The sequence below is a fragment of the Conger conger genome, chromosome 15, assembly GCF_963514075.1.
Source record: "Conger conger chromosome 15, fConCon1.1, whole genome shotgun sequence".
NCBI classification, from domain to species: Eukaryota; Metazoa; Chordata; class Actinopteri; order Anguilliformes; family Congridae; genus Conger; species Conger conger.
The window spans coordinates 31,337,772-31,353,668 of record NC_083774.1 but is presented as its reverse complement, the minus strand read 5'-3'; positions in this window follow the sequence as shown (position 1 = coordinate 31,353,668).

Sequence of the window (15,897 nt, the reverse complement as noted above, 5' to 3'; positions counted from 1 at the left end):
ATCCTCCATAGTTCGTCCTGATTAATGGGAGTGAATCAGGAGCTGGACAGCCGGGAGGACCAGTGATGCAGTTAACACCCAGGAGGAACAGCTTATGTTGCTAGTATTCACTCTATCCAAATTCAGTGGTAGACCACGCTAGCGCTCACTGGTAGACCACGCTAGCGCTCACTGGTAGCCCACACTAGGGCTCACTGGTAGCCCACACTAGGGCTCACTGCTAGCCCACACTAGGGCTCACTGGTAGTCCATGCTAGGGCTCACTGCTAGCCCACACTAGGGCTCACTGGTAGTCCACGCTAGGGCTCAATGATGTCCGCCTGTCAACCCTTTCAATCCCAAAAACCCTTTCAATCTCAAACCTTATATCTTTTCAACCAATCAAAGTGACTGCTATACTATTGTTTTGAGCCCATATTACAACCCTACTACATTGTCTCAACCAAAGCATTAGATTTGGGTCGAGCCACTTCATATTGGTCTTGGGTCTGGAAGGGCTAAGCTGCACATGAGTGTCTTCTTCTGACTGCATGCTGTGGAGGGAAACGCAGGCCTCTCTGCTCCCCAGAAGCGAGCGGTTGTTCATATGTGTGCCTAGTCGGACATTCCAAATTGTGGACAAAAAACAAAAAATAAAAAGTTATAGAAATTAAAAAATATATAAAAGCTAGTGCTGTGCTCTTCTTAGGCTCTTTAGTTCAGCAGACGCAACAAGCTTCATGTCAAATACGCCTTTATCTCACTAGTACATTGTGGTAGGGTCAGGTAGCAATATTGTGATGAGCTATGCTTAAAAATGTGTATTTGTAATATTGGCAAAGCGGTAGCTTTACATTACATTAATGTCATTATGCAAAATGACATACATTTGATTAGACTAGGCAGGAGACAATCCCCCCTGGAGTAATGCAGGGTTAGGGGCCTTGCTCTCGGGACCTACGGCTGTGCAGATCTTATTGTGGCTACATTAGGGATTGAACCGCCGGCCTTGCGGGTCCCAGTCATGTACCTTAACCACTACATGCCACACGGTTTGGCATCCTGTATTTCATGCTGGTCTTTGGGTTGGCTTGTCATTATGTAGTGTGTTCTGGAATGCTGTACCAGTTGTTTTAGTATGTTTGCCCCTAAGTTGAAATTCAAAACCGTAAAATTAAAAAAGATTGTTAAAAAGTGTAAATCTAGCAGCGCTTCAGCGTTCTACAATGAATTTACAGTGATGGAAAAAAATCTTCAAAGCAGCAAAGTTCTGGCGAATTGAACGCAGCAGGAGATGTTAAATTGGGAAAGGTTAAGATCTGAAGATGCACACTCCTAGGGACAGTCCTAGAGGGCAGGTCGCAGAGCAGCCGTGGAAAACGACTTGACCAGAGAACAGAGTAACCCGTCTGTATGTACTGTGTTTTGAATATAAGTTACCTTCACAAATTTACTTGTAGAAACGGTGTCGAGAGGATTGAGTGTATCCTACTTCAACCAATGCCAATTTAAAGTTTCTGGAAACGTCACTCGCTTTAAATATAACCAAAGGGCCGTAATTCGGTCTGCACTCATGTACACACGCACACACACACACACACACTCACACACACAGTCACAGTATACAGTCTATGCCAAATGACATGCCCTTTCAAACTGCATGTGTTGGTAGAAATAATGGAAATACCACATGAAAAAGGTTAAAACAACATGAGGCAACTAACCGTTCCAGCGAAGCTGAATAGTCGGTGCCTGAATTCCAGTTACATCATCGCAAAAACAGCAAAACTATTTAATGTGGCTTGGGGAACAGTGTCAAAATCTTTGATGGCATATGCCAAACATGAAAAAACGGAATTGGCAGTGAGCGGTTGCAAGTTGAGACTGAATAACGGGCAGGCAGACACTTAACATGATAGTTACAGTACTCAACATCCCAAAACTAAGGCCTCATAAATTGTCAGAGAATTGAATCAATACCTCAGACCCAGGCTCAATGAAAACCGCTTCTGATTTGAGCTTCATGAAGTTTGTATTTATGACAGGGCCACCATTCAGAAACTACTTGTATCTAAGGCACAAGTCGATGCACCAGGTCTAAACATAGTTCATCCTCTATGGGAAGTTCTGCAGCACAGAGTGCAACGAAGATTTCCCCCTCCTTCATTCCTCAAAGAACGTGAAGATCCTTCTTGAGGAATGGTCCAATATCACACAATATTAATGTTTTGTCACGTGATTTAAAGTGTAGTGAAAGTTGGGGCATTACAATTAAACCCATCACATTATCTGATTACAGTAAGTAAGTACGTAAGTATTTGGACAGTGGTACAATTTCAGCTCTTTTGGCTCTGCTCCAGCATGTTGGATTTCAAATGAAGCAATTAATAATGAGGTTAAAATGCAGACTGACACCTTTAATTTCAGGGCATTTACCCCCATGTCAGGTGATCCATGTCAGAATTACATCCTTTTTTTATACATAGTCCCTCCATTTTAGGGGACCAAAATGAATTTGACAGTTGGCTTCTCCGTTGTTTATGATTAGTCCAACTTCATATTTTTATGAAGTAAATCAAGCTATAGCTTGTCAATATAAAGTATATATAGCTTATAGTCAATCCAAGTCTATAAATTAATATTGCATGCAACCACTATCCAACTTTTGTTTTTGTGTGTTGTAGTGTTCTGTAATCTACAGTGTACCAGTCCTTGGGCGGAGCTACTAGTTAGCTTAACTACATTTTCCAGTAGCCTACTATTTAATGATTTCCATGAAGTAGAAATCAAGTCGAATTGCCTCTGTATTGCCAGAAAAGTAAAATCGGTATATCAGTATTATTACTGGCCAAATAGAGAGGGGGTTGGGGTCATTACATATACAATAAAGCCTGTAATACACAATATGGATATAAATCTGATCTGAGAGTTTGCACTGTAACTTCATATTCATTGTTTCATTTCAAATCCAGTATACTGGTGTACCAAGCCAAAACACTGTGTCCTGAATAAAACATGCCCCCTAAAATCTGTGACTGCCCCCCCAATCAGAGCAGTCTAGAACCAGGGCTGGTGTCCTGTCTGTTATTGTGGGAAGCTGGAGAGGAGGCAAGCTAGCTGTACAGTTATATTTAAATGTGGTTCTTGGTTTAAGATGAGTATCAAATTATTCAGGCTAGGCTAATTTAATGACCATAGACAGGTCTTATATGAATGTCTATGTAAATCATATAACTGCTCCCATAAAAATGAGATAGTCAGTCTGAGAAGCGAGATAATGTAATAAATTATATTTTAATTTGAATATTAATATTGAACGTGGCAGCATCCGCACAGGATCCACTTCTCTTGTAATCAGGATATTGGGATAATTTTGTTGATGGGATTTTAAACCTGGGAGAGAGGAAGAGCAGGAATTGTGCCTATGTGACTAAACTGGCACAGTCAAGGTCAATTGACTAAATTGGAAACCAGAAGAAAAAACCCACAAAGCAGTTTTTAGCAGGACGAAAATGAAACTGTTTACACACATTGATAACCAGGGCTTGGTAATTACGCCTTGGTTCAGCGTATGGTCACATTAATCCTGCATTTGCTGAGGATCCTGAAAATGTAATAGGGAGGGAAAATGCTGTCGTTGGCAGAAGTGCAGCTGGTGAATCTTTCAGCAAATGACCCTTATATCTGATGGCAACAGAGAGGTTTGGAGGAATTCCTTTGTAGAAATTCAAGTTGCATAGCTGTACACAATGCTGGTAAAAATACAAATCCCTGACTACATTAGCTTTAGCAGGATGTGGTTCCCAAATTATAATGGAAAGTAAACTACAAGAATGAGAATGTGCCTTCATTTTTAGGAATCCATTCGCAAGTTGTTTGATTTTACTTGTAGGTGTAAGGTAACACACGCCGAACAAGTTTAAACTTGCCACAGACTAATAATACTCCCCTGCTCTCTATGCATGATAAGTAGGGTCCCCATTTTTCCAAAAGCAGTTGTTATGAATAGGAATTGTACATAATACTGACATTCTTTTGGTTGTTTTCTTTTGGTTTTTCCCTTTATTTTGTTTTTGCTTTAGCACCTGCTGCTGTGACGTCAGGCAGCGGGACACACCTCTATTCCACAGGTGATTTAAGTTGGCCTCCTAATTGATGTGGGGTAGATTGATGAAGAGGTAGAAACACAAAAGAGATTGGGTTTGTGTGAAGACCGGTCGAGACTGCTTAGGGGATATAGTTTGATGTTGCCACACGTCGTGAGAGACTTAGAGGCAGGTTTTCTGCATGTAGGATCCCACAGTTCTCATCTGCGCCAGAGGATTTTGTTTTGCGTGGTTTTTTTCTTTGGTTTCTTTTTTCTTGCAAGCCTGCAAAAGCTTGAGGAGAGCACACCGCTGCAGAAGGCAGGACGATTGGGCTGGCCCTGGCAGGAATAGGGGGGCTGTCTTCCAACAGAGGTGTGTCACCTGTGGAAATGGTGGATGTGTCCTGTGCCCTTGTATTATTATTATTTTCCTTTTTTCATTAGCCCACAGCACACACCGTAGGTTAGGAATCTCTAGCCGGCAAATAAATGGAGTCTGAAAACTGGGTAAAAAACACTTGAACTTTACTTTGCAGAATCTCACGTGTACATCACTAGCATTTCATCTCTCTCAAACCACGTAGTTAAATTCAGGAAGTGCTTTCCACAATGCATTGTGGGTAACGTAGTTACTCCTAACTCATGAACTCACTGCTTGTCAATTACAGTAGTATTTTAACAAACAACATGTAATAATGCAATTATGCATATCTAAATGCATCAAATACAAATTCCCTTTATGTAAATTAAATCAATATTCAAATAATGAACTCAAAGTGCTTTAGATGCCATATGTTAAACGTAAGAGTACAACACTCTGTGCAGTTATCCAGTAACTCAGTCATTCTGATTAGCAACACAGTCCCTAGAACTTGTAAAAAAATTTTTTTAGAGGGCAGGACTATGTTGTAATTTTCTCTGCAACAGCTTGAGATGTTTTGACCCTTCGGTTGTTTTTTGTTTTGTCTGCCTGCTGCCAGTGGCCTGTATTCAGTCAACAATTATATTTAACAGAAATAAGTGTTACTTTTTTTCGCAAATAAGCTTTTCCCAGCTGTGCCCCCAAACCCTCACGCAACAACTCCTGAACATGAACAGTCAGTCAAGTGTGCAATTACGCTTTTCCCAGCTGTGACCCCAAACCCTCACGCAACAACTCCTGAACATATACAGTCAGTCAAGTGTGCAATTAGGCTTTTTCCAGCTGTGACCCCAAACCCTCATGCAACAACTCCTGAACATGAACAGTCAGTCAAGTGTGCAATTAGGCTTTTTCCAGCTGTGACCCCAAACCCTCATGCAACAACTCCTGAACATGAACAGTCAGTCAAGTGTGCAATTAGGCTTTTCCCAGCTGTGACCCCAAACCCTCACGCAACAACTCCTGAACATCCAGTGTACAATTAGGCTTTTCCCAGCTGTGCCCCAAACCCTCACGCAACAACTCCTGAACTTGAACAGTCAGTCAAGTGTGAAATTGGGCTGTGATGCTTGACCTGAATACCCAATAAGGTATGCGGTTGAGAGAAACAATCATAACAAACTGCCTGTATCAGCAAATTCCAAGGAATGTTGTGATTTTGATGAGTCTTGACATATATTTTGATTATTATCAAGTCTGGTTGACATTGGTGTTAGCCTACAAACAAATATCAGAGGAATGTTGAAGTGGCTGTAAAGGTCTGTGATTGGCTGAAAACTAAATTGAATGGCGTAATTATGGTATGTATTAAGCATTAGCTAAATTAGAGAAATCAAATGCATTACGATATCAACGTACACTCAGTGAGCAATTTATTAGGTAGACCTATACATCAGTTTGTTAATGCAAATATTTTATCAGCCAATCATATGGCAGCAACTAAATGCATAAAACCATGCAGACATGGTCAAGACGTTCAGCTGTTGTTCAGCCCAAAGGTCAGAATTGGGAAGAAATGTGATCTTAGTGACTTTGACCATGGAATGTTTGTTGCTTCCAGACAGGGTGGTTTGAGTATCTCAGAATCTGCTGATCTCCTGGGATTTTCATGCATGCGACAGTCTCTAGAGTTTGCAGAGAGTGGTGCAAAAAAGTAAAAAAACATCCAGTGAGCAGCAGTTCCATGGGCAAAACCGCCTTGTTAATGAAAGAGGTCAGAGGAGAGGGGCCAGACTGGTCAAAGCTGACAGGAAGGTGACAGTAATGCAAATAGAACTCTGCTTCTAACCCCCGGAAACTTTTCTCCATTTTCTCCTCTCTCCTCAACGCACCGCCTCCTCCTCCTCAGTCCTCCTTCGCTGCTGATGACTTTGCTGATTTCTTCGATGAGAAGGTCGCAGTCATCCGCAGATCCTTTACAACCGCCGCCCCCCTCACTTCCCCCCCTCTAGGCCCATCCCTTCCTTTTCCACTTTCTCCCCCCTTACAGACTCTGATGTTTCTCAACTCCTGCTCTGCCACCGCCCTACAACCTGTGCCCTTGACCCTATCCCCTCTTCTCTTCTCCAAACTATCACACCTGACATTCTCCCATTTGTCACCTCCCTTGTCAACTCCTCCCTGTCTTCCGGCTGTTTTCCGGCATCCTCCAAGAGGGCCCACATCACTCCGCTGCTAAAAAAGCCTACCCTGGATCCCTCCATCATCCAGAACTACCGCCCGGTATCTCTTCTTCCTTTCCTTTCTAAAACTATAGAACGAGCCGCTTCTACTCAACTTTCTTCCTTCTTTTCTAACAACAACCTGCTAGACCCCCATCAGTCTGGCTTCAGATCGGGCCACTCGACAGAGACTGCGCTCCTCTCCGTCAGTGAGTCACTTCATGCCGCACGAGCAGCCTCCCTCTCCTCTGTCCTCATTCTTCTAGATCTCTCTGCTGCCTTCGACACTGTGGATCACTCCATCCTCCTGTCTGCCCTGTCAGCAACGGGCATCTGTGGCACAGCCCTGGACTGGATTGAGTCCTACCTCTCTGGTCGCTCCTTCCAGGTTGCCTGGGCTGGTTCGGTATCGACACCTCGGCCCCTCGCCACAGGAGTTCCCCAGGGCTCAGTCCTTGGCCCGCTTCTTTTTTCTCTCTACACTCGCTCCCTTGGCCCTGTGATCACTGCACATGGGCTATCCTACCACTGCTATGCGGACGATACCCAACTCTTCGTCTCGTTCCCGCCGTCTGATACGCAGGTTTCAGCCCGTATCTCTGCTTGCCTGAGGGACATCCAGAGCTGGATGGACAACCACCATCTAAAGCTCAACCCAGGTAAAACTGAAATGATATTCATCCCTGCTAATACCTCTCCCCATCTGGATCTCTCCATTTCCCTCGGGGATACCACACTCACGCCGTCACCCAGTGCAAGGAACCTCGGCGTGGTGATGGACAGCAGACTGTCCCTTTCCGAGAACATTGCGGCGGTGACCCGGTCTTGCAGGTTCTTCCTATACAACATACGGAGAATCCGCCCCTTTCTCACCCCCTACTCGACCCAGCTCCTGGTCCAAGCGATGGTTCTGTCCCGCCTGGACTACTGCAATTCCCTCTTGGCTGGCCTCCCAGCGTCTGCCATCAGACCCCTCCAACTCATCCAGAATGCAGCAGCTCGTCTGGTCTTCAACCTTCCCAAATACTCACACGTCACCCCCCTGCTTACTTCCCTCCACTGGCTGCCTGTCATGGCTCGCATCAAATTCAAAACATTGGTGCTAGCCTTCCAAGCAGTTAAAGGGTCTTCCCCAGCTTATCTGCAAAAAATCATCAGACCCTACACCCCTGCCAGACCTCTTTGTTCAGCCTCCACAGGCCGCTTGGCACCTCCCCCTCTCAGAACCTCCACCTCACGCTCACGACTACTGTCTGTTCTGGCTCCACGGTGGTGGAACGAACTCCCCGTTGAGGTCAGAACTATAGAATCCCTCCCCACCTTCAAGCGCAAGCTGAAGACACACCTCTTCAAACAGCACCTCTCCCCATCCCTCCCTACCTCCCTGTGAACCTTAATTGTTGTCTCTGTGACTTGTGTATCAGTATTTTAGTTGGCTAGGTAAGCAGTGTTTGGATAGTTAACTTTGGTGACTTTTGCTCTGTTTGTTTGTTTGTTCAAAAAAAAAAAAAAAAAAAAAAAAAAAAATGGCCCTTGTCCTTATCTTTGTTGTACAGGTAGCAGTTGAAATTGTACTTACCTCTAGGGTCTTTCAGCGAACTTATCCCTGGTTATGGGTATGCACTTTGTTGTACGTCGCTCTGGATAAGAGCGTCTGCCAAATGCCAATAATGTAATGTAATGTAAAAATAGCCACTCATTACAACACTGGTATGCAGAAGAGCATATCTGAACACACAACGTGTCAAACCTCTAAGTGGATAGGCTGCAGCAGCAGAAGACAAATAAGTCTAAAAAATAGATACCTAATAAAGTGCTCACTGAGATTACATACATTCAACTGATTGATTGTTCTTAATCAGAGTTGATGCCATTAATTAGCCCATGCAATACATTTGTTAAAATAATTACACTAATATTTTTGTATTGATTTAAGCAAAGAAGATAACAGCCTTTGGGATAATACCTTGTAGTGGTGATGTAATATATCTAATCTCCTTTAGTCTCAGTGGCTAGTAAAGGAGCTCTGACCAGTCCAGACTCCTCCATATTGTCCATGTTTCTCTGGATCACGCTCACACACTGCTGCAGTATCGGGAGGTCAGAGACATCACCTCGGCGATTCCCTCCTGCCCGTCAAACCTTAGTCTGGAGGCCACGTGTGACATCATTCACTCCAGCAAGGCTCACCACAACCCAGAGCCTGTACCACTCAAATAAACATGTTCCCAAGAGAGATAGGAGGAGGGGGGCGGAGAAAGACTGATGCAATGTGCGTGACGCATGTGTGTGTTTGTGTCTGAAGTGCTTAAGTTAGGGTTAGACTAATCGAGTTTATTCAAAATACTGTTATGATGTTAACATACTCAGACAGAAGTAACACTGGGCTTGTTTCTTAAAAGCACACATCAGCTTTTCTTTTTGGTAGTGTGGGATGATACTGCCAGAATTCACCTTTTATCTCAGGGCCAGTGACTGAAGAAATAGCCCCAAAATAGGATCATAAAATAATAAGGATTTGTGATGGGTAGGGGGTGTAGTAAGAAAGTCTGGGGTCCCATTTGCATTGAGTTATTTTTTTGAACCCTTTTTATTTTTTTTATTTTTTTTTTAAGTTGGTGTTCTCCATTACTATATAATGCTTACAAACTTACAAATATAATGCTTCCATCTGAACTTGCTGCTACCATGCACACTGACACCCCTTTACCATTACCACTGTATGGGCCCTATTAAGAGGAGAGATGGGGAGGTTGTCAGGACTAACAGGAATGTATCTTAAGATGTTTTTCAAATGAATTTCCTAATTAATGGACAGCAAAATAGCTGGTGAATTAAAGACAAGATATCATGCCATTACAGACTATGTATTAAGACATTAATAATGTTAATAGAAAGGTAGGGGTTATTAAGACATACATATAATATGCACTCTGAGAGACTTGATAATACATTAACCTTAATCTTGTTGATTTGCATTTCCCTAAGCTAGTGAAGAATAAGCAGTTAGGATTTTTTATAGGCTTGCTGTGGAAAATATTAACATGAACACGTGCACACACAAACACAAACACACACACACGCATGCATACACGCATCCACACATACACACACAGGAATTGCATATGGCATTTCTGGAAATTGTGGCTGACTGCTGCATATTCAAGCAATCGTGTTTTCACATGCAGCTTTCCATCATGTGTTAATATTTCTTGTTTCGTCCCCAAATTATGTGAGAACAGAGCTGAAGACAATTATCCTGCTGCACAGGATAAATTCCCAGAGGATATATTAATTCAAGATCTTTTATTGAATCAAGCATTCCATGCGATTAGTCAATCAGTTTTAAAGACAATTCCACTTTTTCCTGACACCTCAGCATTACGTTGTTTGAATACAGTGTTTTAATTTTTTAGGGTTACCTAAAAACCAGGCTTCAGTTGATAATGAGCCATCTTAATCACTAATGAATGGACATTTTTTAAGTAACAAACAAAAATTAAGTAACTAAATTTTTTAAGTAACTAACATGCACAAATTCAAATAGCCCATACCACATAAGCTCAAGCACAATTATTATTAATAATAAGAATACGTAAGCAGTGGTTTAGCCTAAATCTAACCTGGTGAAAACAAAGTTGTTCAATGACAATTCTTGAATGGCACACATTTATTGAGTGATTCAACATAAGATTATGGAGAGCTGAGTAGGGCTGGTGCTAGTAAGGTCAGCACAGAGAAGAAAATGATAGCACAAACCTTAACGGCACCTTCTAGAATAACATTCAACATTGTAACAAATTACATGATATGCTGTATTATAAAACAAATATTCATGAAACGAAGTGCACACAACATGTATCATCAAATTATTCATCTGACAATCATAACTGCCTGAAAATGCTTCTATTAAAACATTGTATGATTCTTGCATCTAGTTGCGTCGGGACCATCAATGTCCAAGTATACAAAAACATAAAAGAATACCACCAAAAGGCTGTAGTGTTCTCTTGCGTGTGTTTGTAGCATTTTCTTCAGGATTAGCTAAGTATCACTTGTTTGTGCTGTTTTTATCTAAGTTTAGTAGTCACTGTAGTGTGATTCTGCTGTTTGTTTGTTAGTTATTACAAGTAGTGTTTATTTAGACTGCAGTGAAACCGGGTTGTGTGTTCATCTTTCTCAGGTGAGGTAGGCTATTGTCTGCTATTGGCTGGCAGGCCACAGCTATTGTTGCAGGAGGAGCCTCTGCTGGCAAACAGTGTCTCAGCTAATTATTTAAGCAGTTGTGTAGCACACCAGTGGCACCCAGGTGCAGCAGCCTTGTCTACTTGTCTCGTCATCTGAAGTCGTAGGCGTACAAAGTCAAGGGTGTCTATCTGCGGGTATCCATCGAGGCTGTCTGAGAGCCTGATTATTGATTTTATTTTTGCTGCCTGCCCTCACTTCACTGTGTAGAACCCCTAGTTCCCTCCATGTGTTTCCGTCACATGTCATCTCTCCTCTCCCTAGGTCCCAGTAAGGTTGGTGGTTTGCTTCCCACCAACATGGCGGGAATATCTCTAACCTGTTCTTCCCTCCCAGATCCACTGGTGTTGATGTCTGTGTGGCCAGTGGCCACTAGAACTGCTAGTCCGCCGTCCAGAAAGCAGACTTCATATCGGCCTCTGCCACCCACCTCAACCTTGATTTTTTTGCTTTAACAGAAGCATGGCTCTCACAAGAGAACACAGCCACCCCGGCTGCCCTTTCCTCTGCCTATTCTTTTTCCCACACACCCCGACCCACTGGCAGAGGAGGAGGTACAGGTCTCATAATCTCATCCTCATAGAGATCTAGTGTCTTCTCCTCATCCTTGTCATTCTCCTCTTTTGAGTTTCATGCGGTCTGTTTACTAACCCATGTAAACTCTTTATTATTGTTGTTTATCACCCTCCAGGTCCTCTGGGGAGCTTCTTGGATGAGATGGACATCCTACTTAGCTCTTCACCAGACAATGGCACTCCCCTGATCCTTCTGGGTGACTTTAACCTGAACTCAGTCCACCCAGTCCACCTTTCTCTCCCTCCTTTCTTCTTTTGACCTTATCCTCACACATTCTGCTCCCACCCACAAAGCAGGCAACCTTCTTGACCTGGTCTTCACAAGGAGCTGCACAACAATCAACCTCTCTGTAACACCACTCCATATATCTGACCACTCCTTTTGACAAATCTCTTTTTCTCTTCCACTCTACTCTAACACTCATCCATCCCTCCCACCATCCACTGTCACCTGTCAGCGCAACCTACGCCACCTGTCTACCTCCACCCTCTTGTCTGCAATCCTCTCCTCCCTACCATCTGTGTCTTTCTCAACTGTCTCCCGACAATGCTGCTATAACCCTCATGCCCTCTCTCTCATCTTCATTTGACTCTCTGTGTCCCCTCACTACCAAACTAGCCCGAGCCTCCCTCCCCAGGCTTTCTGATGCTCTACGAGCTGTCTGAACCAAACGGCAGGCAGCGGAGTGAAAATGGAAATGGTCCTGTCTGCCCAGTGATATAGCTTCCTTCCTTGCCCTCCTATCATCTTTCTATTCCTCTGTTTCTCTTGCTAAATCGTCCTTCTTTCATTGTAAAATTAACGCAGCCGCCTCTAACCCTCGCAAACTGTTTTCAACCTTTTCCTCTCTATTCAAACCCCTCCCCACCACCTCCCTCATCACTCACAGCTGATGACTTTGTCTCGATTGAAAAGAAGGTAGATGACATCCACCATACCTTCTCCCACTCTCTCCCCCTGCTGACCCTCCTACCTTCCCCAACTCCCTATCCTCCTTTTCTCCACTCTCTGATTCCAACACTTTGAAACTCCTCACATCCTACCGCCCAACTGCCTGTCCTCTTGACCCCATCCCTTCTCCCCTTCGACAATCCATCTCTAATGACATTTTCCTTTTTCTCTTCTTTCTAATGAACACCTCCCTTTCTTCAGGCACTATGCCCTCTTCCCTTAAGAGGGCCAGAGTCACTCCCCTGCTCAAAAACCCTACCTTCTGCTCTGAACAACTACCGGCCTGTCTCTCTTCTTCCCTTTCTATCTGGAACATGCAATCTGCTCCCAACTGTCAACTTATCTTCTCCAGAACAATCTCCACGATCCCAACCAGTCCGGCTTCGAGAGTGGCCACTCCACTGAGACCACCCTACTCGCGGTCACCAAGGCACTCTGCTAGAGCCAAATCCCTCTCCTCTGTCCTCATCTTCCTTGACCTGTTGACCGCCTTCGATACAGTCAACCATGAGATTCTGCTCTCATCGCTGACTGGGATGGGTGGCACAGGATCTGCACTTGCATGGTTTTCTACCTACCTTTCTGTTCATTCCTACCAAGTGACTTGGAGGGCCTCGGTCTCTGACTCACACCCCTTACAAACTGGTGTCCTGCAGGGCTCAGTTCTTGGTCCTCTCCTCTTCTCTCTATACACCATGTCTCTTGGTTCTGTTATCTCTTCCCATGACTTTTCTTATTATTCGTATGCCGATGACACTCAACTCTTTCTTTCCTTCCCCCGATACTCAGGTCACCACACAGATCTCTGCCTGCCTGGCTGATATCTCTGTATGGATGACTTCCCACCACCTGAAGCTTAACCTTGGCAAGACTGAGCTTCTCCCTTGTGATTTCCTCCCCCCCTTCCGATATCCCTCTTGTCTAACCCTAACCCTAAAAAATAAAGTCAGTAAGCAAAGGGATTCTGACAGGCACCTCCCTGAACATTAACCCCTCGGACTCCTCACTCCATATGACACATAGTAATTTCCTGAAGAGGATTAGCACAGTCCGTGCAGGTCCTGATTGAATCGGGGGCGGACAGCAATGTACCATTTGTCGGTCAACCAACTCAAGATCCCCACCACTCTCCTTGCCACAGCCCTCCATAGCAACACTCTGAATGGCGCATCCCTGGCTGCTGTCAACCACGTTACCACACCTGTGGGGATCCTGGTTTTTGGGGAACCACTGGGAGGAGCGCTCCTTATTCATCATGAAGTTGTCTCAGGTTTCCGTGGTGCTGGGCCGGCCCTGGCTTCTGCAGCACAACCCACAGATTAACTGGGTTTATGGAACTGGAGTCCGCGGTGCCACACTTCCTGCCTCCAGTCCACTTCCGGTCCATCTACCTCTGTTCTGTATACTGAGGAGGCACCTACCGACCTCTCTAATGTGCCACCCATCTATCACATCCTTTGCCAAGTGTTCAGCAAGACCAGAACCTGCTCCCTGCTGCTTCATCAACCCTATGACTGCAGCATCAATCTCCTCCTTCACACCATGCCCCCCAGAGGTCGTCTGTTCTCCCTGTCGGTTCCCAAGGCCATGGATAAATATATCAGTCGCTCTTGTGGCCAGTCTCATCTGGCCCTGCTCTGCACCAGCTGGGCCAGGTTTTTCTTTGTGGAGGAACACGTCCAACCCGTTCTGCAATGCTACAGTGGTTGTCGGAGAATCTTCTCCACTTGAAAGCAGAGAAATGCGAGTTCCACCTGACCTCGGTCCAGTTTCTGGGGTTTGCGGTCTCGCGGGGGCATTTGGAGATGTACCCCACCAAGACCTGGGCATTAAGGGACTGGCCTACCCCCACTAATTATAAGGAATTGCAAGACTTTCTTGGATTCGCCAACTTTTATCAACGTTTTATTCGGGACTGCAGCTCAGTCACCGCTGCGCTCTCTTCTCTCACCTCCAGCAAAGTAGCAAAAGAGGAGGAGGAGGAGTGGCGGCATCTGCTGGAGGGCTCTGCTATTTCATTCATAGTTTGGACGGATCACTGCAACCTACAATATGTACAGACAGCTAAAAGACTCCAAGCCTGGTGGTTCCTATTTTTTAACCGCTTGCGGTTTACCCTTCCCTACCGCCCATGCCCCTAAAACATCAAACCTGATGCGCTCTCTCACCAACCTGTTTGTGCCCTGGACAGTCCAGAACCCTGGTCACGACCACCCGCCTGGAAACGGTGGAGGAAACGTTGAGAAATCATCTGGCTCCTGGGGGCATTCCCCGTGGTCGACTGTTCATCGCCGGTGCTGTCCGGTCCCAGGTCCTCGCATGGGGACACCCCTGCCCCCTCGCGTGCCATCCTAGGGTTGCTCATACCTTGGCTCTGCTGTCCCGGTGCTTCTGGTGGCATTCCATGAGATGTGACATCAGTGAGTTTGTCTCCACTTGCCCATCAAAGTAAGTCCAGCAGCCAGCATCCACAGGGGCTGCTGCAACCTCTCGCCATTCCCCATCACCCTTGGTCACTTGGGGAGCTTGCCTTCATCACTGGGTTACACGCCTCCAATGGAATGACTGTAATCCTCTCCATAGTGGATCGCTTTTCAAAATCTGCCCACTTCATAGCTCTCCCCAAACTGCCCTCATCCAAGGAGAGCCAAACTCCCGGTGAAACATGTTTTCTGTATCCACGGCCTGCCACAAGAGGTCACGTCGGACAGGGGCCGCAGCCGGTTCTGGCCCGCCTTCTGTCAGCTCATTGGAGCCAAAGCTCAATTGTCGTCTGGGTTCCACCCACAAACACTCCCGTGGATTGAGCATGCCCACAACATCCTGCCCGTCTCCTCCATGGGGTTGTCTCCATTTGCCTGTTGCCTGGGATATCAGCCCCTGCTCTTCCAAGAGGAGGAGAGGAAAGTACCTAGTCCGTTGCATGTGGAAGGTCTGGACAATGGCATGTCCCACTTTACTACGGAATGTTACACTCATGAAAGACGGATTGCGACTGTTGACCACCTCCCCCAAGTTAGCCCCCCGCTTCATTGGCCCCTACTCCATAGCCAGAGTCATCAGCCCCTCTGCGGTTCAGCTCAACCGCCCACCCCCCCACCTTCCACATCTCTCGCATTAAACCCTTCTTCGCCTCCTGACTAAATACATATACAATATATACAGTCAGTGAGCACTTTATTAGGTATTTATTAGACTCTCTCAGTCTCTCAATAGCAAGGCGTTTCTGTCTGAAGAACTGCTCCTCATTGGATTTTTCTTTGTTTTTTTCCCCCCATTCTTTGCAAACTCTAGACATTAGTGCACCCATGAGTCAGCAGTTTCTCAGATACTCAAACCACCCTGTCTGACACCAACAATCATTCCATGGTCAAAGTCACTAAGATAAATTTTCCCCATTTTGAAGATTGACATGAATATCAATAGAAGTTCCTGACATGCATCTACATGATGGTATGCATTGCACTGCTGCTACA